Raw genomic sequence first — 25972 nt, forward strand, 5'->3', positions numbered from 1 at the left:
TTTATACTTTATTTCAACTTGATGGGAGTATCATGGCTTCGAGACTTTTTACATAATTCTCAATTTTTATGGCTTGCACAGACATAGATGCATAATTCCGAGTAGCCGCTCTCAGTCACTGTTGTTATCTGAATATGTGATTAACTCTAATGGATGCAGAGCTTTATCCCAACTTCTAATGGATACATGTACATCCACACAGATCCAAGGGAATGCATTGTACCCAGTAGGTACTTAACATAAATCTGTGGAAAGTGAAGGTATATAGCTACTTACTTTTTATTGCTTTGCTTTAAAATCAAGACATAAAAATATAGCACCAAACTTCACCTTTAAAATAAATATTATAATGCTACTTATCTGTAGTAATTTGGTCTTGTTCTAGAACTATATAGACAGCAAATATAGCTATGTCTTTTTTGCTTACAATAACTATTAATCACAAGTATATAAATGAGTAAATTAAATATTTTACTCATTTTTCTCTTTATTTTGGTATTTTAGCATTGCAAAGAAGTGAGGTGGAAATGGAGAAGAGCCTTAAAAGTTACAGCCACAGACAATTTTAATATCTCATTTTTTTTCCCTTGGTACAGTAAAAACTGACCCACTTTGAAGCTTCTGGAACATCAAAATGCTATTGCAGTGTTCTCACCAAGAGGCTTCATAAAACTAAGTGATTGCAGCACTTCATAATTGAAGTGCTTCATGTGAATCTATTGCTGTTGCAGTTTCAGCTCTCAGGTTCGTAGATATTTTTTTCCAAGTACCCTCTAGGATAAAAGAAAGAAGAGTCTATAAGCAAAGGGGGATGGGGGCTTACAAATTGTCGGAAAAAGTGAAAGGAAACAATAGGGTTTTTTTTCAGTTCTCTTTAACTTTTCAATATTTGGAGACTAAATAAGTGAGCAGAAATTTTTACTTCAAATGACAAAATACTTAGGAACTTAGATTAAGATAGTAAGACTGATGGAAACTTTCTGAGCTCACTTGTTAAATCCCAGATAATGAAAGCTTAAATGAAAAAATAGCCTAACTCTGAATTTTATATGAAGGAGAATACTTTTGAAATAAAATGTCCTTCAATTATCAACTATTATTATAGAAAAGTATAAAACTTAAAAGTCCAGATTACTATTTGGTTCTGTTATTATTAACTTTATAACTTGGGGCCAATCACTCCATTCGCTGACACCTTTTCTTACCCTAAAGTAAGGAAGATCATAGCTTCTGAATTGAATTCATAAGATCAAGTAAAGACAAAAGGAGATAATGTGTGTGAAAACACCTTGAAAACATGAAAAGTTATTGAAGTATAAGGCTCAGTTAATATTATTATATTGGTCATCACAAGCTGAACCAAGTGGCAAATATTTGACAATGACATTAACCACAATGTCATAATCTGTCATTTTAAAGATGACACAAAAATAGAGACAAGAAAGGAAAAGAAAGCATGCATACAAATTGCAACAATATCCAATCAGTAATATTTTGAAGTCAGCCTTTTGACATATTCAAAGTAACACCAATACCTATCTCACAGTAGTCCAAAGAAGGTGAATAGTTCATATTTTCCAACAGTATATAAGAATATCATGAGTGAGATTCTCTTCTATTTGAAAAAATAATTCAGCATGGAAAATGTCAATAGAGCTTTCATTTGCAAACAATTTTACATTTTCATACAAATCACTTTTACACACATACACCCTACTGGCTTGACCTCACACACATTTCAAAAGAAGCAAGTAAAGTCAAGAAAGTCAACCATGAGATAAACAACATCTATATCAAATAGTGTGGTCCCAGTACACTGGCCTCTGAACACAGAACAGAAAGAGAGATGAAAACAATGATTAGGGTGCAAAGTGGAGAGAAGAGAACAACACTCTTACTTATCTCAAAGAATATTTCTTCATATCTTTCTGGTTGGTTGCACCAGTGGGAAGTTTTTAAAAGATTGTAGAGCCCTGCTCTCGTAACCAGGTTTATTGCATCTTTGGATTGGCTAAAATTTATCAGAAATCTTGTTGAACTGGAGCCTATAAACGCAAGCTTGGACCACATAGAATCATTAGCTTCGTGCTTTGTAGACTTTTGCATCTTTACATATGCTAGTTCCCTTCCGTCCCAAGGAAGTCCACTATCATCATGACAATGAGGTTTCTTCCTCAAATCTAAGGTGTTTTATTGATATGATAATAGCTTATGTCATCTTTTGAAGGTTAATTTATATTTTCAAAATATAGCCTGAAGAAGTCAGTGAAAAAAATCTCTAAAGGTGAATCTTCAGATAATATAATCTCCTAATGGGAACATATATTTGGGTAGGGATCTTATTTTTACAAACTATAAAACTAATCAAATACAGATAAAAGTAACGTAAATGATTACATATAGATGATCTAGTTGCAACAATATGGTAAAATTAATGTCAAATATTGATGTCCAGAGACTGTTAAATACTGTTGAAGTATCTCTGGATCACAAGTATCTATATGAATATGATGAGTAGTCAAACCTAAAATATGCAGAGCTGAAGAAAAATGAAGTTATACAATGATAATTAACTTGCAGCACAAACTCAAGTATGCATGCATCCACATTTCTTTATTTTTAATAAAAAAATTAAATCTACCTTCAAGCCAGAAGAGTCAGTATCAGGCATTAATACTCTACAGTCTTTCTCACCCATATCGCCTTATTCAGAATAGAAGAATGCATCTTTTCTCACTACTCTGATGATAACTATTGAAATCTTGCTGTCCCTGCCTACAGAACTCTTGAAGTTCGGTGGCTCTCAGTGCCTATGCAATATTTGAGACTTTGTTCTGAGGCTATGGTTCCTCTTCATGGCTGAGCACATAGGTGCTCTAGAAAACCATCCTTTTTGGAGTCTTGATACCACTCTTTCATGTTTCCACAAAACAGGATGTGGATGAATACTCCTTGTAGAATCTTCCAAACTCCATCCTCCTACTAGTCTGTCAAAGTCTCTCTCTTCCCTTTTGCTGTTCTCAGAGGTACTCCCTCCCTCTTTCTTTTTTCTCCTCCCATCTCAGGAACCAAACATGAACTACTCGTTAGCGTCTATGAGCTTTGCTCTTGGCAAAAGTTCCTAAAACACAAAAGTATAAAAGATCTGGCAATGTGCTTGGTCATGACCATGAAGAAATATTACAGGAAGTACAACCACAAATTAAAACTTCAATACCTTAGTCTTCACCAACATATTAAGTGCTGCTTCCCCCTCCCACCCCACCCCACAGAACTGAAGTTTCATCAACTCTGGATGGTTTACTTTTTTCTCTTTATAACTAAAAACTGCACCTCTAGCCTTTGTTAGTGATTTGAAATAAATACTATTTTTCTTAACTAGAATAGCACCTTTAGGGCCATGCAAGAGAGGGCCCTGCTAAATATCACCTGTTTTAGAGGACCCTAAATATTACAAACATACAAAATTAAATTCTTACTGAATACCTACTTATTTTACTAGGACCTGGTGCTCAGGACTGGTACAACTATGACCCAGGGCCCTAAAAGTGCTGCTGCCTTGACTAACACTGTTCAGGCCCAGAGAAATGCTTCTCTGTATCCTCCCTTATGTTCTAGAACAAAATTTGCCTCTATCTGAATGCTGTGAGGATTGTGGATTATCTTGCTACTCACGTTGGGAATAAACAGAGCAAAATTTTAAATTAAAAACAGCAAAAATTTGAATTAGAAGGCTTTCAACTAGAGAAAAAACCTTGCCAAATTCTTCCTCTTACAGGGCATGAATGTAATAGGATATTTCATAATGAAAAATCATTTCCCAGTATGCTGGGCATCCATTTTTTTCCCTTTTCTTTGTATTCCAAGTCACAATTCCACAGATACCTATGAATTAATTGAATCTTTACAGTAGTTATGCAAGGTAGCCTAGAAACATTTTCAATATTAATGCATACTACTCTTAAGTGTATGTGTGTGTGTGTGTGTGTATGTACATAGATATATATATGTATGTGCATATATAGATATGTATGTCAGTATACACAACATGCAGGAAGCTTGACACCAATTTTTCACATTGGCAACGATAGTACATACTGAAAACTAGAATTGTGAGAAGTCTCATCATAATACAAAATTCAATAAGAATAAAATTTTCAAAAAATATTAGTGTATTTAAATAACATTAAAATTGATATTTATTAATTATAAGTTGTATTTTACTTTTGAATTTCCTCAAAAAATTTGAATATTTGAGACCAAATAAATTTTTAACAGGCATGAAAATTATTATACTATATATTTTTGTATATTAAAGTTTATACACTGAACAAAATTAGATCTTATTTTTTATCCTTCACATCACTGTTAAAAAAATAAAAGTATGTAAGAGTATCTATTATAAAACCATAATCAGGCAAGAAAAAATAGTATTATAAAATAAATACATAGTAATTTATAAATTATAAGTGTCTGTTTACTACTCATTTAAACATTGAACTTCTGTTAACAGAATACCTAGTTATGCACAATAAAAATTGAATTCAATCAGAATTTATATTTTGCTCCTTTTTATCCTATGAAACCACAGCTTTACATATTTTTTCATTTTTTTATTATGAAGGTATATTGTTCAATGAGTAGATAGAAGATGTTTTATTTAACAGTGGAATAGTTTTACACATAGCTTTTAAATACATATTTAGACATCGTATGTGAGCCTCTCTTTGGACTCTGGCCCTGACCCCTCATTATTGAAAGCAGGCCTGTAAACTGAAATAGTAAGATGATGCAAACAGATCCATTTTCCCTGATCCTGACCTTTAGAAATAGCCAACAGGCCTAGACATGATTGATTTCCTGGTCCCTAAAGGTGAACTGTTGACATTACAGGTAAATTTCCAGGACTCCTTCTGTTCCTCTCCTGCTTCTTTTAAATTCCTCTTCTATTCTGTTGTTAACTCTTGGTTCTCACCTCCGGCTTGGCTTGTGAATTAGCTGTTAGTGTATTCTCCATTGTGTTTTGTATTTAGATTTTGATCTCGGATTAAGGTTGAGTCCCCATACAATTGCCAGTTTCCCTGATGGCTTGAGTAGTGAGGCTCAGTCTGGGCCCACTTAGAAGCCTGTCCTTGTCTTTGGAGACTCAGCTGGAACCTGGCAGAATTAGCCCAGATTGCATTGTAGGTGGGAAGTCAGACAATTAACACCGATTCATTATTACCATGGAAACAAGATAAAGAAATCATTTTAATATAGGAAGGAAGAAGTTTTTCTTTGTATATCAAAAACCCACATATGCAAAATACTACCAAAAATTCTCCATATGTCATCTACACTTACAAATGTGTCAAGTCGTCTCTGTGGAATTTCATTTCTTTACTTAAATTAAAGGATGTTTCTATCTCTGAAATAGACATGCTAAATATTATCTGTCACATGTATTTCTGTACCTTGTCTTATTAAATTTTAATGTTTGATTGCTCAGTGAAATAACATTGAATAAATCAATGCTAATAAGTATCAGCATCTAAAATTCCATGTCTTGCATATATACCTGTCACCTCAGCATTACTTTTCTGTACTTTAGAGCAATAACACGTAATTCAATTACCAAAATACATATGAGAAAAACAAGATAGGAAGTAAATACCACACTTTCTGTGAACACTTGTTATTTTAGCTATTAAGAATTCAATCCCCTCACTATTAGCCGCCCAAATACTTTTTGTGTGCAGTCTTGGTCAGAGATTGCATCTTTTCTGTTCTGACAGAAGCTGCAGGCTACAAACTCACTAAGCCTTTTCCCATTATTTAACCACAAGTGACCCAAGCTCATCTAATGCACTGCTATTCGATAGAACTTTGGTCTTGAGCTAGAGATGCAGAAGCATGAGGAATAATTGGAGGCGAAACCTAATATCCAGCAGTTGTGCACCAGCATGGCCCTACTAGTTTTTAGTTACAGACCATTCAGAGTATTCGGTGCTTGTATTATACAAAGAGACACATATTTTGAAAATTAACTACTCCTAGTTAGAGGGAATTCACTAGAGGAACAGTGAGAAGTGATGGCAAACTACTCCAGGTGCTTAGTGTATTTTTCCTGCTTCCGTGGATTTGTCTATTCTCTAAACCTTGTCATCTGGGTTTCCACTTATCCTGTGGACACTCAATGCTATTTTGTCTAAAAGGAACAGGACTGGTCTCTTTTGCTTGCGAGAATATCTCTGTTCTATCCTACAATACAAAGTTCTGAAAAATAGTATTTTTAGAGAAGCTTATAATGAAGAATTTAAGTTGATTAATATTCACAAATAATAAGAATAACCACAAAGTTTAACAATTGTAACAACCGTCCCAAGAAATTATCCTAATAAGTAACAATGAAATGCCTTCATTTGGTGATTTTCAGAGTGCTTTCCCATCTATTACCTTACTTGACAATAGCAACAAGCAAGAGAGACCAGAAGGACAGAATATGTTATCCCAATTTTATACACTGATATGGTTTGGCTCTGTATCTCCAGCTAAATCTCACCTTGAATTGCAATAACCCCCACGTGTCCAGGGCTGGACAAGTTGGAGATAATTGAAAACTGGGGGCGGTTTCCTTCATGCTGTTCTCATGATAGTGAGTTCCCACGATACCTGATGGTTTCATAAGGGTCCTCTTTGCTCAGCATTCATTTTCTCTACTGCCACCCTGTGAAGAGGTGTCTTCCGCCATGATTGCAATTTTCCTGAGCTCTCCCCAGCCATGCTGAACTGTGAGTCAATGAAATCTCTTTATAAATTACCCAGTCTCACGTATTTTTTCATAACAGCATGAGAATGGACTAATACATACACATACATGATTAGATTGAGAATCAGACATTAATAAGCTTACTTTGCCACAGCAATAGTCAGGTATAGGCCTGAGCCTAGAATCCAGCCTCCAGACTGTTGGCCCAGAATTCTCGTAAAGGAAATACAGTAAGTTCAATTTTTCACATGCAACCTATAAAGGCACAAGCCATATTATCAGTTTTACTGCAGTTACATGTGGAAGGAAGGTAAACAGGCATCCTAGATCCTAGAATAATTTTGTAATTGCTTCACCTGCTTAATATCTGGTTCACATGGATGGATAAGCTCTCCAGCAGCTACCCTGTAGTAGTGTTCTTATTACCCAGTCAGAGTCACTGGATCATTTGTTAGAGAATTTAAAACATTTATTATATCTCTTTAGAGTATATGCAGAAACTTGTATTCAAATGAAACTTTAGACAGATACCCAGCATGTAAACAGAGAAGCCCTGATGCTCTGGCTGAAACAAGACGAGTAAGACAAGAGCCCTCTGATCCCCACACTCGTGGCCGCCTATCACTCAGGACCGGGACTCCTTCAGAAAACGATTGATCTAGCCCTATTCTCATTTTACAAGTGGAAGTATGCAGGCCTGGGTAAATGATGTTGTTTTTGGAGTCAAGCCCCATATAAGAATTTCATAAAAGACCTGCAGCCCTGATTCACAGAAAAGTAACTTTTTTCCCAAATTCAGGGGAACATTGGATCTCCAAAGTTATTTTTTATTATTATTTCAATAGGTTTTAGGGGAACAGGTGGTGTTTGAGTACATGAATAAGTTATTTAGTGGTGATTTCTGAGATTTTGGTGCACCCATCACCTGATCAGTGCATATTGTACCCAATATGTAGTATTTTATCTCTCACCTTCCTCCCATCCTTTCTTCTGAGCCCCCAAAGTCCATTGTATCATTCTTATGCCTTTGCATCTTCATAACTTAGCTCCCACTTATGAGTGAGACTATATATTGTTTGTTTTTTCATTCCTGAGTTACTTTATTCCTGAGTTATTCTAATTGTCTCTAATTTTATCCAAGTTGCTGCAAATGCCATTATTTTGTTCCTTTTTATGGCTGAGTAATATTCCATTATATATCTATACACATATATATAAAATATTATCTATATCTATATAGATATATCACATTTTCTTTATCCACTGGTGATTGATGGGGGGATCTCCAAAGTTGTATGTCAAAAGAAGGCCCTGTTCAGTGTCTTGAAAGAGAAGCATGAGCAGCCACAGCAGTTACACTAGGTTGTATATTCTTCAACCAGTGTGTTTCTTGAGGGCAGAGCCTGTGCTCTCAAACGTGTTTCTCCTCATGGTTAGAAGGACTACATGACTTACCTTCCAAACAAGAACATTTTGAGAGTGAAAAGAAAGTTGTTTATAATTACACCTGAAAAGCAGTTCAGGCCAAACAGAATGTGTAACCATCCTGCCAATGGTACCTTCATGTTCTACATAAAAAAGCTAGATAGAGGCATTCAGTATTCAGTGGGCTTCATTTTACCCTTAATTATTCAGAATGCAAAAAATAAATTCTGTACCACTCAGAGATCTAACATGGCCCTATCATGGAAGAGATTCAGATTTTCCTTCAAGCACCTTCTTTGCAATATGTGTACCTCCTTGTCCCATCTGCTTAAGTAGGCACACACCTGCGCACACATGAAAAGAGGCTAAAAAGTGAGAAGATTTAATTTTGAAATACAAATAGTGAATTTTAAAAAATGAAATTAGTATCTGTTGAACTCAGTTTTATTAGAGAAATTTCAATGATGACATTCTGGCTACTCCCTCCCACAACAAAATTTCCACTCTGGCCACATTCACAGAACATTCTGGAGGAAGCCAAAGGCCAGCATTGGGCTCTTTTTATGGAATACAGTGACAGGATACTTTTATGGGTGTACTAGTCCATTTTCATACTGCTATGAAGACATACCTGAGACCAGGTAATTTATAAAGGAAAAGATGTTTAATGGACTCATATTTCAGAATGGCTGAGAAGGCATCACAATCATGACAGAAGGTGAAGGAGGAGAAAACGTATGTCTTACATGGCAGCAGGCAAGAGAGCATATGCATGAGAACTTCTCTTTATAAAACCATCAAATCTTGTGAGATTTATTCACTGTCATGAGAACAACATAGGAAAAACCTGCCCCCTGATTCAATTACCTCCAACCAGGAGCCTTCCATGACACATGGAGATTATGGAAGCTACAATTCAAGATGAGATTTGGGTGGGAGAAATTGGCCAAAACAAAGGGGCTACAGGTCCCATGAAAGTCCAAAATCCAATGGGGCAGTCAAGTGTTAAGGCTCCAGAATGATCTCCTGTGACTCCATATCTCACATCCAGGTCATGCTGATGCAAGAGGTGGGTCCCCATGACCTTGGGCAGTTCCACTCCTGTGGCTTTGCAGTGTACAGCTCCCCTCCTGGCTGCTATCATGGGCTGGCACTAAGTGTCTGTGGCTTTTGCAGGCACAAAGTGCAAGTTGTCAGTGGATCTATCATTCTGGAGTCTGGATAATGATGGCTGTCTTCTCACAGTTCCACTATGCAGTGCCCCAGTGGGGACACTGTGTGAGGGTTCTCACCCCACATTTCCCTTCAGCACTACCCTAGCAGAGGTTCTCCATGAGGGTTCCACCCCAGCAGCACGCCTCTGCCTAGACATCCAGGTGTTTCCATACATCCTCTGAAATCTAGGCAGAGGTTTCCAAAGGTCAATTCTTTACTTCTGTGCACCTGCAGGCCTAGATCATGTGAAAGCTACTAGGAGCTTGGGACTTGAACCATCTGAAGCAACAACCTGAGTGGTATATTAGACCCCTTTAAGCCACAGCTGAGACATAGAGCACCAAATCCTGAGACTGCACAAAGCAACAAGGCCCTGGACCTGGCCCATTAAACCATTTTTTTCCTCCTAGGTCTCCATGCCTGTGATGGGAGTGGCTTCTGTGAAGACCTCTGACATGCCCTAGAGATATTTTCCTCATTTTCTTGGCAGTTAACATTTGGATCCTTGTTATTTATGCAAATTTCTGTACCCAGCTTAAATTTCTTTTCAGAGAATGGGTTTTTCTTTTCCATCACACTGTCAGGCTGGAAATTTACTGAACCTTTATGCTCTGCTTTCCTTTTAAACATAAGTTCCAATTCCTAACCATGTCTCTGTGAATGAATAAAATTGAATGCTTTAAAGAGCACTCAGGTCACTTCTTGAATGCTTTGATGCTTCAAAATTTCTTTCACTAGATACTCTAAATCAATCTCTCTCAAGTTCAAAATTCCACAGATCTCTAGGGCAGGGGCCAAACACCGCCAGTTGTTGGTTTTGTTTTGTTTGTTCTGTGGTTTTTTGTGTGAAGTATAGCAAGAATCACTTTTGCTACAGTTTCAAATTAGCCCCTCCTCTCCAACTGAGACTCAGCCTGGACTTTATTACTATCAGCATATTACTATCAGCATTTTGGTCAAGATCATTCAACAAGTCTCTAGGAAGTTCCAAACTTTCCCATATCATCTTGTCTTCTTCAGAGCTTTCCAAACTGTTCCAACCTCTACATGGTACCCAGTTCTGAGGTTGCTTTCACATTTTCGGGTATCTTAATAGCAGTACCCCCACTCTACCAGTACCAAAGTACTGTATTAGTCCATTTTCATACTGCTATGAAGAAATACCCAAGACTGGGTAATTAATAAATAAAATGAGGTTTAATGGACTCACAGTTACACATGGCTGGGGAGGCCTCACAATCCATGAGTGAAGGTGAAGGAGGAGGAAAGCCATGTTTTACATGTCAGTAGGCAAGAGAGTGTGTGCAGGGGAACTGCCCTTTATAAAACCATCAGATCTTGTGAGACTTATTTACTATCATGATAACAGCATGGAAAAAACTTGGCCCCTTGATTCAGTTACCTCCCACCAGGTTCCTCCTATGACAAGTAGGAATTATGGGAGCTAAAATTCGAGGTGAGATTTGGAAGCAGACACAACCAAATCATGTCAATGGGATACCACTGCCCTCATTATTACCTGTCTGTTTTCCTTAGATACAAAGTAAATGACTTTCTGACCTCCTTACTCTGGGTCTTGTTTTGAAATAATCACTTTCTTTCACCACTTAAGTGATTTGTGTTCCCACATTTACATTGAAAACCAATCACTGCAACCCTGCATAACGTTACAATTTTAATTTCAGGAAAAAAGTGTGATTGTTTTCCTAATCAATGTGTGCTTTCATGATTCCTATATTCCTTGTATTGACAATTTGTTGATGATACTACAGAGGTAGGATAACATTGTATAGAAAATACAATTAACTTTTCACATCCTTTACTATTTCTTGATCATATTTTGGATTAGGTGGATTTTGGACTTTCATGGGGCCTGTGGCCCCTTTGTTTTGGCCAATTTCTCCCATTTGGAATGAATGTATGTATACAATGCTTGCGTCTCCATTGTATCTGGGAAGTAATTAGCTTGCTTTTGATTTTTACAGGCTCATAGGCAGAAGGGACTTGCTTTGTCTTAGATGAGACTTTAGACTTGGGCTTTTGAGTTAATACTCATATGAGTTAAGACTTTGGGGGACTGTTGGGAAGGCATGGTTGTGTTTTGAGGATATGTGAGAACATGAGATTTGGGAGGGGCCAGGGGCAGAATAATATGCCTTGGCTGTGTCCCCACCCAAATCTCATCTTGAATTGTAGCTCCCATAATCCCTATGTGTCATGGAATGGACGCAGTTGGAGGTAATGAAATCTTGGGGGTGGTTACCCTCATGCTTTTCTTGTTATAGTGAGTGAGTTCTCACAACATCTGATAGTTTCATAAGGGGCCTTTTCTTTCGCTCAGCACTTCTCCTTCCTGCCACCATGTGAAGAAGGACTTGTTTGTTATCCCTTCTGCCATGACTGTAATTTTCCTGAGGCCTTCCCAGTCATGCTGAACTGTGAAGCAGTTAAACCTCTTTTTTTAGTTAATTACCCAGTCTCTGCTATGTCTTTATTAGCAGTGTGAGAATGGACTAATACATAAGTATATATGTGTATGTGTATATAGATATAGAGATATATATGGATTAGAGCTACACACGGGAGTTATTATATAGGAAGCAGCCATTCTAATAATGTAAAATTGCTTTTTCATGTCTCTTCCGGAACTTCTAGATCTCTTTGGATAAATGGCTTCATAGAAAATGTGAACGAAAAAATGTGACCTCAATGATCTGGAAGTGAACAGTGCTCAGGAAATATCGCCATGCCATGACCCCATCAGTCTACACACTTTGACATTTATCAGTGGATACGTGAAAGGGTATTAAACACCCTCCCCATTCTACTTTTCCTCTACTCCATCCCATACTTTACAAATCTTTATTTCTTTGCTCATGCTTACAATAAAAGTCACCCCACAGAGAAATGATTCCGACTGCAGGCCAAGTTTAGCATTTTGAATATGTCTAGCTTGGCACATGAGTGGAGCTCTCTGTCCACAGAATGGCAGCAAATACATATGCTGCAATTTCTGGGCAGTATTTGTTCTTCAATCTCACTTCTTTCCTAGCTGTGCCAACTTCTGGGTATGTCCAAACTGAAACCCTAAGATCATATCATAAAACTAATTAGATAAAAAACTTAAGGGGAATGAAAAACTGGAAAGAAAACAAAAAAATTAAATATGCACTCCCATTCTTCCCCCTTTCCCTCTATTCTCTTCCTCCACTTACCACTTTTCATTTGTGTTAGAATCTTTTTCTTTAAGACTGCAGAGAAAAAGGTATATTCATTTCATCCTCAAAAAAGAAGCTACAGGTCCAATTAGTCATAGGTTCTTCCTAAAATAGACTAAACTAGATTACTAAAAGCAAGCAAAGCATTAAAAACGCTTTACCGACACACTCATGCAGCTGGTCCTAAAGGTGCAACTGACATTGTCTATTGGCTTCTTCCACCAAATATTGTATTACAGATTGCCCTTTCCTTTGGCCAAATGTTCCTATTCTAAGATGTTTGCTTAATGGCTCAGGCTTTCATCTTAAAAAAAATAAAAAATTTTAAAAACTTTTAGATTTAGGGGTACATGTACAAGTTTTTTATACAGGTAAATTGCATGCCAGGGAGGTTTGGTGTCCAGATTATTTCATCAGCCAGGTAATAATCATAGTATTTGACAGATAGTTTTTGATCCTCACCCTACTCCCATCCTCTACCCTCAAGTAGGCCCATGTGTCTGTTGTTTCCTTCTTTGTGCCCATATGTACTCAATGATTAGTTTCCACTTATAAGTGAGAAAATATGGTATTTGGTTTTCTAGCCTCATTTTACTTGACTTAGGATAATGGCCTTGAACTCCATCCATGTTGCTGCAAAGGATGTGATCTTATTGTTTTTTTATGACTACATAGTATTCCATGGTGTACATGTAACACATTTTCTTCATGCTGCCTACTGTTGATGGGAATTTACACTGATCCCACATCCTTGCTATTATGAATAGTGCTGCCATGAATATATGCATACATGTGTCTTTATGGTAGAACAATTCATATTCCTTTGGATATATACCCAATAATGGGATTGCTTGGTCAAATGGTAATTCTGTTTTGCATTCTTTAAGAAATTACCAAACTGCTTTCCACAATGGCTAAAATGATTTACATTCCCACTGGTAGTATATAAATATTATTTTTTTCTCCACAATCTCATCAGCATCTATTTTTTGACTCTTTAATAGGAGCCATTCGGACTGTTATGGGATGGTATCTCACCGTGGTTTTGATTTGCATTTATCTAATGATTAGTGACATTGAACATCTTTTCATATGCTTTTTAAGTGCATGTATGTCTTCTTTTGAAAAGTGTCTGTTCATGGTCTTTGCCTGCATTTTTTATGTGGTTGCTTGTGTTTTGCTTGTTAATTTATTTAAGTTTTTTTATAGATTCTGGATATTAGATAACTTCGTCAGATACAGTTTGCAAACATTTTCTCTAATTCTATAGGTTGTCTGTTTAATCTATTGATAGTTTATTTTGCTGTATAGAAGGTCTTTGGTTTAATTAGGCCCCGTTTGTCAATTTTTGCTTTTGTTGCAATTGCTTTTAGCATCTTTATCATGAAATATTTGCCAGGTCTTATGTCCACAATGCTATTTCCTAGGTTATCTTCCAGGATTTTTTTAGTTTTAGGTTTTATATTTAAGTCTTTAATCCATCTTGAGTTGATGTTTGTATATGGCGTAAGGAAGAGGTCCAGTTTCAATTTCAATCTGCTTATGGCTAGGCTTGTATCTTCAATATGGGTAAACCTTTCCTTTTTCTGCCCATGTTGGGTTGCAATTGCTGCAAATGCCCATTAGCAGTTATTACCCAGCATCATGATACTAAAATCATCCCAGGGAATTTCCCCTGTCTCAAACATATACAATCTTACCCCTGTGGTAGAGTAACAACCCCAATTCATTTTGGTAATCATTATTGATTATTCCAGGCAGTGAATTATCTTCTTTTTGGCTTTCTTATTCACTGTCTTCAGGGCCTGTAGTAATAGTCACAGAACCCAACTCAGTGGGAATTACGACATTCCCTGATGAAAATATTTCTTGTCTGGAACCACAGGCTTCATCCTAGTCATGCCTAATATCATGAGCATAGGAAGCAAAAATTGTCTGAATAAGTTCTAGATGTGATGGTGAAAGGGGCCACTCCTACTTACTCTTTTTGGTTCAAAGTTCTAGGGGAGCACAATGTTACAGTAACTGTTGTGCCACACAGTCAATGTTGTTTCAATGCATGTATGGTATACTAGAGGATATGCTCCTCAATTCCACAGAAGACTGTGCTAGTGCTGGTGCTGTACGTGAGCTTTCAATTGAGCCAACCTAAAATTCTATTAGACTGGCTACTTCTAAGCAATAAAGTACTAGGTAAGCCAGTGAATTTTATGATCATGATATTGTTGCCATACTTTTTTGATATAAAATTGGTCCCTTGTTCAGACAATATTTCCTAGAATAATGTGATGATAAGTAAGGTATTGTGAAATCTATTACTGGCAAAGACAGCAAACCTGAGTCCGAAATACATATTATTCTGTGAAAGCCAAATTGCAGCCTCTTCTATAGTAGTCAGATAGGTGGCTGGCTTGTCATTTCTAGAAGTGACATCATATCAGTCAATGGTTTGTGTTAGTCTCTGCTGCGGGCATGTTGGGCACTCAGGAGAGGCAGTATCCAGATTAACCTAATTGAAAAAGAACAATTATACCTACACTCATGTGCAGTCTGCATTTCTATTTTAATGGCCACTCTGGTCTAGTTATGGACTGCCTGGGGAAACACTGAAGTGGTTGGAGACACAGGATAGCTAATATCCACAGGATAGGTCATCTGGTCCAATTATGTTAGATATTCTCCTCCATAATAAATGCTCTCTCCTTCAGAATAATGGGAGAGGTGGTAGTTCATGTATTTTGTACTTCTCTCGTATATCACTACACACCTTTTACAAGACCCTACTATCACATGCCTTTCAGTTCAGTGACTCACCAGGGAAGCAATCAGTACTGCCCAGGACCCAGTATTTATTCATACTTCAGGCCCCATGTTTCTTCATACAAAGTGGTTGATTGACTGTATTGTCTACAGTTCTAACTACTGAAAAGATTTCACTTCCTGAATTAAGCTGTAATGAAACAACTACAGTTTCTTCCTCATCTAAACATGTAACACGAACCCATTTGTAAAAGAAGTCTGAGTCCTTTTCTCCTTCACATTTTGATAAAAGTAATCCCCCATGAGCTCAAAAGTATGAGCTGAGATGATAATATCATGCAAAAGAAAGAGGTAACCTAGGAGTCTAGATTATCTGTTCCTTCAATTTATCCATGCCTTCTGGACCTCCTTCAGTTTAATGCCAAATGTAATGTTTATGTTATACAACAAATTGCTGATATTCCTACCAAACTTATCTGATAATACCTACTTTATGATGAGAAGCTCAGTTTATATAATCATCTGGGGTTCTGTGGTCAGGCACTTAATCTCTACCAGGGTCTAAAATAAACTGGGAAATGTATTTTCCAATGGACGTTAGTTCCCTGATGAGAACATGGCTTTACTACATAATCTTAGGTATCTGCCATGGAGCTTGCCAGAAACTCCAAACATCATCATTACCTACCACAAATACCACTAATATGCTAGATCATAGGGTCCAAGTAACATGGGTAATTATACTGGTGCTCAAACATAATGCGGAGCTTTTCCTTACTCAAGGGCCTCAAAACTGTCAGCTTTTCTTGTTGCCAATAAATGGACCCTATCCATATATGAAAGTGCAATATATGTTACTTCCAAATCCTGGAAGCTTCTTGCTACATTCATAGTGATGCCGGTAATAATAGGAGTTGTAGGTACAAAAACTTGTCCTCAACCTCAGAAAAGACGTTCTGATGAGCTCCAAAACACTGGACTTCTAAAGATACCAGCAAAGTAGCAGGAACCTGAATATTCATTAGGTCTGTCTTAAACTCTCTGATATGTATTTGTCTTACTTGACCATGCAGGTGCTTGCCACTTTCTCCTCAATGGGTCTAAGGATCTTTATATGTTAAATATAATGTTGGAGCAATTGAAGTCATTGTGAAATGTATTAAGACAGCAGAAGAGTTAACATAGCTCTGGAGCAACAGTATGAGTGTATATGGTTGTTTCTGCCTTATAAATATAAATACCCTCTGACTGATGATGCTTATCCAGCAATATAATGATAAATGCTTAACCACTCTATCTCAGAAAGAAAAACAGAAGGAAGACAAAGACAGAGAGAGAACGAGAGAGACAGATAAGGAGAGAGGGAGAAAAAGGAAATGGAGGAAGGGAGGGAGAAAGAAAAGAAGTCTGGATTTTAGTGTTTCCCAAATTTACTGGTGTGTTCCAGCTTTCAACATGATATAGCTAAGCAAGATATTGATATTATATCATCAGTGTATTGACAACAGAAGGGCCAACACATCATTTGTCACATAGCCTCTATAAGACACCAATCTCTCTATAAGACTAAATGTGGTTTGGGTCTTAGCGAATCAGAATTAACTTAGTATTGTGTCTATTTTCAGGAAGCCTAGATATTCATCTTTTCCTAGAGAAAGGTTATTCAGCAAATGGCAGTACCCTTTGAGGAAAGATCAGTGGAATATTACTGAACCTTTTGAGTTTTCCTTAACATAACCTGGCTTCTCTTTTAATCACAGGCTGCAGGTCTGTGAACTGACTTTGACTCAGAAACTATGTGAACAATCAGTTTTCCAGTAGTGATACCAATATCACCCACCACCACTGCCTTCTCTTCTCCTCCTCCTCATATTTCCTTTTCTTCTTCTTCAACAGCCTTATTGAGATACAATTCACATACCATGAACATTCCCCTTTAGGGTGTACAGTTCAATGGTTTTAAGTATATTCACAGACTTGTGCAACTATCACAATCACAAGAAACCTCATCCCCATTAGCAGTTATGTCCCCATTCCTGTCCCTCTCCAGGCAACCATTAAACTATTCTCTGCCTTTATCAATATGAGTATTCTGGACACTTCATATAAGTGGAGTTATACAGTATATGGTCTTTCATAACTGGTTTCTTTCATGGTGGCATAATATTTTCAAGGTTTATCCGTGTTGAAGCAAGTTGATCAGTATTTGATTATTTTTAATACCAAATAACATTCCATTGTATGGATACACCAAATTTTGTTTATTCATTTGTCAGTAAATCAATATTTGAGTTCTTTTCAATTTCTGATTTTTATAAATAATATTACACCATCAATTACATCATACCAAATCAATGACAGTACCTGTTCTGATTAGTGACTACTTCTCTCTCCAAAGTGCTCCTCACCAACAGCCATCTTTCAAAACATAATTTTGGTTGTCTTGAACAGCTTTTTAAAAATCATATCCTCCAAATTTTGTATTGGCCATTTTCCCCAAATTTGGCAGAAATTAATTCAAGCCATTTTCACAGAATTAAAAAAATAGCAGTTAGAGTGTAAATCAGTTCAACCATTGTAAAAAGCAGTGTGGCAATTCCTCGAAAAGCTAAAAACATAACTACCATCTGACCCAACAATCGCATTACTGACTATATACTCAAAGAAATATAGATTATTCCACCATAAAGACACATGCACATGTCTGTTTATTGCAGCACTATTCACAACAGCAAAGACCCAAATCAACCTAATGCCCATCAATAGTAGACTGGATAAAGAATATATGATACATATACAGCCATAATACAACCATTAAACAAAGAATGAGAGCATGTTTTTTGCAGGAACATGGATGGAGCTGGAGGTCATCATCTGTAGCAAACTAATGCAGGAACAGAAAAGCAAGTACTGCGTGTTCTCACTTATAAGTGGGAGCTAAGTGATGAGAACACATGGACACAAGAGGGAAACAACAGACACTGGGGCCTGCTTGAGGGTAGAGGATGGGAGGAGGGAGAAGAACAAAAAAAGTAACTATTGGGTAGTAGGCTTAGTACCTGGGTGACAAAATAATCTGTACAACAAAACTCCATGACACGAGTTTACCCATGTAACAAATCCCTGATGTACCCCTGAGCCTGAAATAAATTCTTTTAAATAGCGGTTAGAAATCTAACTTTATCAAATAATACAGAAAAATAGATCATAGCATAGTGTATGTTTTGTACCTGCACTTGTATTTAACACCATATTGTGAATATATTTATTCTTAAGTAACTATAGATCTACTTCATTCTTTATAAGAGCTCTGTAATATTATATATACAGTATATATATTAAAGATCTATTACATCTTTTTTCACCTGTGGCAAAGTTTCTGTAAGATAAATTCCTAGAGAAGAAATTACTAGCCAGAAATAGTGTAAATATATTAATAGATCACAACAATTACTATCTGAAACAATTGAAAACCTTGGCACTCCTACCAACACCATATGGAAATGACTGTTTCTCCACAGCTTTACCAGTATTGAATAATATCAGTAGTTCCTATTGTGAACTGAAGGGGCAGCAGCAGCCATGGCAAACTCTCTCTGGTGCTGGCAGAAATGCAAAAGGGAAAGTAGAAACCCTGGAGGTCTCTTAAGTCCTACTCTCAGACTGTCATTTCAACTACATTTCATGGACTAAAGTCAGTCATGTGGGTGAATCCAAATTTAAAGGGCTCTAGAGTATACTATGATAGGTGTACAATAGTTAAAGAAATTGTGAATTTAGCCATATTCAAATCCAATCTAATCCCATTTTTATTTCGTTTCTGTGTTTGTTTTTTTCAGGATGAGAAGGCCTAGTAAAGTGAAGCAATTTATGCAGTTCCTTTCCTTGTTAAACTAGCACAGGAGGGAAGCAGGTTTGTAAAATGACCTATTACTTAATCTTCATTGATCTTCTATGAACAGCCTCTCTAAATGGTGCTTTTACCCCTTCCAAATGAAATGACAGGTTTTACAGATTCCACGTGGTGAGTAGGCCTAACTACTTTACTCAGGACAGTTTCCATTACTAAGCTTTATTCTGCAAAATAGGACTGTAATATAAATATAATTGTTTTTCCATTGATTTTTAAAGGGTAGCAAATTGCTCAACAAAATACCTTTGCTGAGAAAAGCAACATTTTTCAAGGTATACATAGGCTTTCTCTCAAATAGGACTTCCCTGGCATTCTGCAATAATGAGGCTTACATGAATTTTAAGCCTTCCAGAATATACATTTTTCTAAAAGAAATGAAAACATTGGCAGTTGGAGAAGAGGTCCATTGTAGAACAATAAATGTAGTTTTCATGAAACCCTCCATTGCATCTTACTCAGACACAAGAAATAAAAAACACAAGTACTTCTCTCACTTCGCAAATATGGCAGTCCATATCTGCCATTTGAAATATTGAAAGAAAAACCATTTTCTGATATTATTAGTCTGTCATATTATAGGCAGTTTTGGTTGCAAGAAACAGAAGCCAACCATGACTGATTTAAGCACAAAACTACATTAAAGAATGTTGAATAGTTTACAGAATCTTAATGCTGGAGTGTTGAGAACAGTCAAAGGGAAAAGCAAAAAGATAAGTCAGAGAACCAAGTTTAAGGATATGAGAAAAATCTCCCTGAACACCATTGCATCTTGAAAGAGATTCTAAAGCTTGTATTGCTGATTCAACCACAGCTGGACAAAGAATGGATGTTGCCACAGGAACTGCTGCCACTATTGGCTCTCAAAACTTGATGTAACCTCTGTTACCTGTCTCCAGAATGCATACCACAGGTCTTGCTTCTTTACATTCCCACCTTCTCAGTCGAAGACTGAGAAAACCTATGTGTGGGTGTACAAATAGGCAGAACTCAAGGAGAAATTGAGGAGTAAGTAACTGGCATTGTATGCTTGTATATTAGGATGGCTTTCTGTCATACAGTGAAAGATGATCAATCAAATGTAGAAAGAGAATTGAGAGGCTGGGAAGCCAGAAAAACTAGCAATATATCATTTGTTCGGAATATTGGGAATATTTCTTTATGAGGGCAGAAGTTAAAATCTTTCCTTATAACTTTTTCTATTTCAAATAGTTATTTAAATGGAGAGGCTACAATAATATTAACCTTTTCCACCCCTTTTGGTCAGTGTTTATGCTTCCTTTTGTTTTGAGGACCACATAGTTTTTAATCCAATATGATTTTTTTGGTTCATTTTACCTCTCCAGAATTATTATAACCACTATTAAAATTAGACTTACTTCTACACCTTAGTTCATATTTTCCATTTATCATACTTATTTGACTTCTACTTTCCCTTTTTTTTCCACTGGAGATTTTTCCTCTATGGGTTTGTATTTTATACATGCTGTGTTAGTCCATTCTTCCATTACTATAAAGAAATACCTGAGACTGGGCCATTTATAAAGAAAAGAGACTTAACTGGCTCATGGTTGTGCAGGCTGTAGGAACTTCCAATCATGGAGGAAGGGAAAAGAGCAAGCATGTCACACACAGAGAGCAGGAGCAAGAGAGAGCAGGAAGAAAGCCCAGACTTTTAAACAACCAGCTCTCATGAGAACTAACAGAGCAAGAACTCACTTATTACCTTGGGGAAGACACCAATCCATCCATGAGAGTTCCATTCCCATGATCCAATACTTCCCACTACACCCCACCTATAACATTGGAGGTGACATTTCAACATAAGATTTAGAAGCAACAATCATACAAACCATATCACATGCTCTTCCATTTTGGGTTACTTATTAAATCCTGTGCATATATTTCCATTCACTTACCAATATATTAAACGTATCAATATTCGCATCATTAAGGATTAAGACAAAGATCACAGCACATCGTCACCTCCATTTATTCTCTTGGTGCTACTTTCACTTCCCACTGCCAAATAACTCTTGTGCTTTCCAAAACAATGCCCCTAGCCACACGTGAATCTTTAAATTATTTTAATTAAATAAAATTTAAAATTTAGTTTCTCAGTCTCACCAACCACACTTCAAGTGATTAATGGTTCCATGTTACTAATGACTTCTACATTGAACGGTACAAATAAGAAATATTTTTATCACAGAGAGGTCAATTGTGCAACACTTTTAGACTTTTATTGTAGATCATATGGACACACATTTTACATATTCGATTCTTAGTTATTTAAGCATTAATAAAATGTACTGATGTATTGCTCTATTCTATTTTCCTTATAGTTTTTCTGTATTTATTCGTTCTCTTGCTATGCTTCTTCAAAGACTATTTTCCAAGAAGAAATTTGTATGTTCAATTTTTATGAATTCTTTATTCCTGATAACATCTTCAGTTTGTACTTACTGTGTCAATATTAGTTTAACCTCATATAAAATTCAAGGTTTAACATTCATTTCCCTCATCACTTTGACCATGATTTTCCTTTATCTTCTGAAATCCTTGATTCTTTTGAGACATCTCGTGACAATTTCAGAGGTTAAATTGAAATACTGGCTCCAATTCTTAATTGTCCTCTCTATCCATATCTTTCACATGTAACTTTGCTGATGCTCACACAAAAATCATAGTGCACTCAGAGCTCCTTGAATTTGGATTCATCGACATGACTGACTCTAGTCAATGGAACATGGCTGAAATGAAAGAGCACTGGACTGAGACTAAGACTTAAGAGATCCCAAGGGGGCTGGGCGCGGTGGCTCACGGCTGTAATCCCAGCACTTTTGGGAGGCGGGAGGATCGTGAAGTCAAGAGATAGAGACCATCCTGGCCAACTTGGTGAAACCCCATCTCTACTAAAAATACAAAAGTTAGCTGGGCGTGGTGGTGGGCGCCTGTAATCCCAGCTACTCAGAAGGCTGAGGCAGGATAATCGCTAGAACCCGGGAGGCAGAGGTTGCAGTGAGCCAAGATCGCTCCACTGCACTCCAGCCCGGTGACAGCGAGACTCCTTCTCAAAAAATAAAAATAAAAATAAAGAGACTCCCCAGAGTTTCCACTTTCCCTTTTGCATTTCTACCATCACTTGAGAAAGAACTTACCATGATGACGGCTGCCCCTTCAGCCTAGACCACAAGAAGCAAGGAGTGGGTTGTTACAAAGTTATTTGATGGAAGTTCTCACTGATTTACAAAAGTAATCGTGGTTATGATTGGCTACACATTGTTGAACAATGGGGTATGAGTTATGGCATCCAGGGTATGGCATTTTATGGCTACTTGGCATCAGTTAGTCTAGAGTTCACATAGCAAGTGATGTCAAGAGGTAATTATTTAGCTCAAGGGAGAAGGAAGTGACTTGCTATCACATTTTTAATGTCTCTCTGGTCCTGATAACTTAAAAGGGCCTGCATTCCTCAGATTACAATTTTTTTTGTTTCTCAGAACACATGGTAGCCACTCAGTGGTGAATGTAGGTGTGAGTACATTCTCTGAAGAGTGATTATAGATCCTAACACCAACTTCAGCCTTTCCCACAGTACTTCTCACAGTGAGCAGACAGCCTCCTGCTACAAACCTCACTCCAGATGTAAGCACCTTTTTCTGGGCCTTGTGCTTGTTTTTCTCTACCTCCTACCGTCATGAATTTATTGATGAGTACAACTGTGGACCCTAAAAACTCTGAGAGGGAAGGGTTAATATTCTTCTGCTTACTCCCAGTAGGCCATGCATGCTTGGAGCATAGTAAATATTCAATCAATGTTTATTGAACAAATAGAAACAACAGAACTGTGACCCAGACCAGAGAAGTGAGGATTAAAATCAGTTCCACATGTACATATGAGGAATAGCTGCCACCTCCATGACTCCAAAATCTTTTATTGTTGTCCACTTATTGAAAATTGAGGTCAACATAACCTTCAGACTACATATGCTTTCTATCACTCTGTTCTATGAGAAGTGGAAACCAAGTTATACGCAAAGCAAAGTGAAAACACTGTGAGGTCATGTCCCTATTGTCAGTTCCTAGGAAAAGAGAAAATGTCATATTTTATTGTCTCTAAAAACCAGAACAACAATGTAAAATAATTCCCTATTTTCATAATAGTAATATTCAGATCCTAAGGCTGCAGTGGCATAGATTTTTGTTGGAAGATGCATTTTGTAGAGAATTTGACAACACATAGAATTGCTATAATCTATGTCTTCTAATGCCATCTTGGCACTATCCTAATTCTCTTTTCAGATGTTCTACTAGAATGGGTGAGAGTGAGGATGTCTTCCTTCTGTGGACAGTTTTTTTTTGCTTATAAATTTAGCAAATACTGTGCCAGTGTGTAGTTTGCCGTCATCTCCACAGAGATAGGACACTAACAGGAATATTTTGCTTGACACAAATTCAAGGACACCCACTGTGCAAGGAGAAATCATGCATCACAAGAAAAGGAAATGTTAGATTTTGCATAACGTTGTTCACTTACCTTAAAACATGTGTTCAATTTAAACTCCTTCTGTGAACACTGCAGTCTTGAGAGAGTAAATGACAAAGAGACAAGAGGATAGACACATGCCAGGCAGTAAAATCTTACTCAAAATATCAGGGACAGTGCATTTTGCAAAAGCTGCAGCCGTTTGGGCATTCTCACGGCACGTGGAATGGATAAAATGTGTGCGAAATCCTGAGCAGTCTCTATTGAATGATATAGCATTTTGCTTGTCTTTTCAGTAAAATTTAACAACTTAGTGTGACATTGAAATTGTTTCCTTTATAACTTCTATAGTGTCATTTTTTACTTTATGTCATACAATCTCCTTATAGGTAAATCTGTAATTTAAAATTAGAAATCTCTTTTCAACATGCTGACAATTAAGCCCTAATAGACAGGCAGTTCTATGAAGTCCTGCCTGACATCAAATTTGGCTTTCTAGGAGGTCCTGGGAGATTTTGCCCAAAGACATTTTCTCCATATGTGTCTCTGCAATTTAGGATTGAGTTTACACATGCTCATGTTCATATTTTAGGCAAGCAAAATCTCAGTAATGTTTTATTGATCTTACTTCAAAAAATTAGAGCTTAATTGGAGGAAAGAGATTGTTCTATCTGGATATTTTTGATAAGGTAGACCCTTAGGGAAGATCATTAGGCCCTAACTGGGAAAAGAAATTGGTCCTACTGCTGTCCCCTCAAGCTATTTCTTCTGCTTATCTTAACAAGAAAGGCCTAGTGGGGCTCTGTGTTCAGGCATAAAGCAGGCTTGGATTTTATGGAATTACATGGAAACTGAGTGACCAATGAGACGCTGTTGCTGGGGAGAGATTGTAATATATGCTAATGAAATCTGAGTTAATATTTAGTTTTTTAAAGAACGAGGAAGAGAAGAATCTCTCTCTCTCTCTCTTTTTCTGTTTCCTAATCTCTATCATGTACTTTCGATATTAGATACTCTATGCTTATATCAAAATTACTTTTGCCTTTTGTTTACCCAGCCCTTGTTTATCCTGTCCTCACTGTCATACATTTCAGACATTTTTTTTCTTTTTTGCTACTCTATCAGTTTCTCTTTCTACCAACAAAATCACCATCTCTCATTCTATCATTGATACGTTGCTGGTGATTTTGTTAATGTTAAATCTTAAGATAATAAATTTCACACCAAATATCAAGTGTCCAAGGTGATAGGGAAGGGTGTGGGGGGCCTACATCAGGACAGAGGCCTGGGAGAAAATCTGGACAGGCTCCCAGGAGCTAAAATGCTTAATACCATGTCTGCCCACAGGGTCACTCACTTTTGCAGGATTTCAGCTAATGGCAGTCAACAGAAATTCTTAAAACAGGCCAAGTTGTGCAACATTCTCAAAATCATACAATGCCTATTGCTCAATAATTATTTGCTGAGGATAAATGAGTGAGAAAGTAGTATTTTCTTCTTTGGGAAAAATAACATAGTATGGGCCTTTTACTGCAGTCCAATAATGAGTAAAATGAATCATAAATTTATGAGCCTCAATGATTAAGGAAAATACTCCCAACCAATCTCCAACATGTGCTCATAAACCCCATATCACATTAAGATAGTGTCTCCTATTTTTTATCCCATATTTCTATGAGTGATGTTAAATCTTTAATAAAATTAAGTATTAAATGATAGATTTTTCATTGAATTTTATCATGTTTAAAATTCTCTCCCTTTGGAAAAAAGTCAATGTCATTTCCTCTAATTTCTTGTCTATGCTTTGAATTATTTTAAATGGTTGTTATATATTTGTAGAAACAGATATAGATAATACAGATCAAATAATCCCCAAAATATAAATTCTCAATTTTATTACTATTTACTTTAACTCCACTTCTAAGCCAAGAGACTGGAGCAAAACAAGTAAAGTTTGTTGCTGAGGGTAAAGCACAATTAGTTCTGTCTGTTATTCCATGGCCTTGGTAGATACCTTTGTCTTTCCAAACAATGCCTCTGGTCCCTGAACACAATCAGTAAGATCTTGTGATATGCCTACCCTTCTCAAGCCAGGAGGACTTGAGATGGGCTCATGTTCAACTCCATTAAAATTATTTTCTTATTTATCACACGTCTTCGCTCATGTGGAATCAGAGTGTACAGTTCTGTCTCCCATCTGCCTAAGG

The 25972-nt window shown here is 36.9% G+C and overlaps 1 long non-coding RNA gene across 1 annotated transcript in view; it reads left to right on the forward strand.

Annotated features, from left to right (window-relative positions):
- Positions 1 to 25972, forward strand: part of LOC114680419 (uncharacterized) — a 137294-nt gene that overhangs the window by 101341 nt on the left and 9981 nt on the right. Inside the window, exon 2 of the long non-coding RNA XR_013396919.1 lies at positions 19206 to 19279. This is a non-coding gene — a long non-coding RNA (uncharacterized LOC114680419). The remainder of the gene's footprint in view (positions 1 to 19205; positions 19280 to 25972) is intronic.

The sequence above is a fragment of the Macaca mulatta genome, chromosome 8 (genome assembly GCF_049350105.2).
Source record: "Macaca mulatta isolate MMU2019108-1 chromosome 8, T2T-MMU8v2.0, whole genome shotgun sequence".
NCBI classification, from domain to species: domain Eukaryota; kingdom Metazoa; phylum Chordata; class Mammalia; order Primates; family Cercopithecidae; genus Macaca; species Macaca mulatta.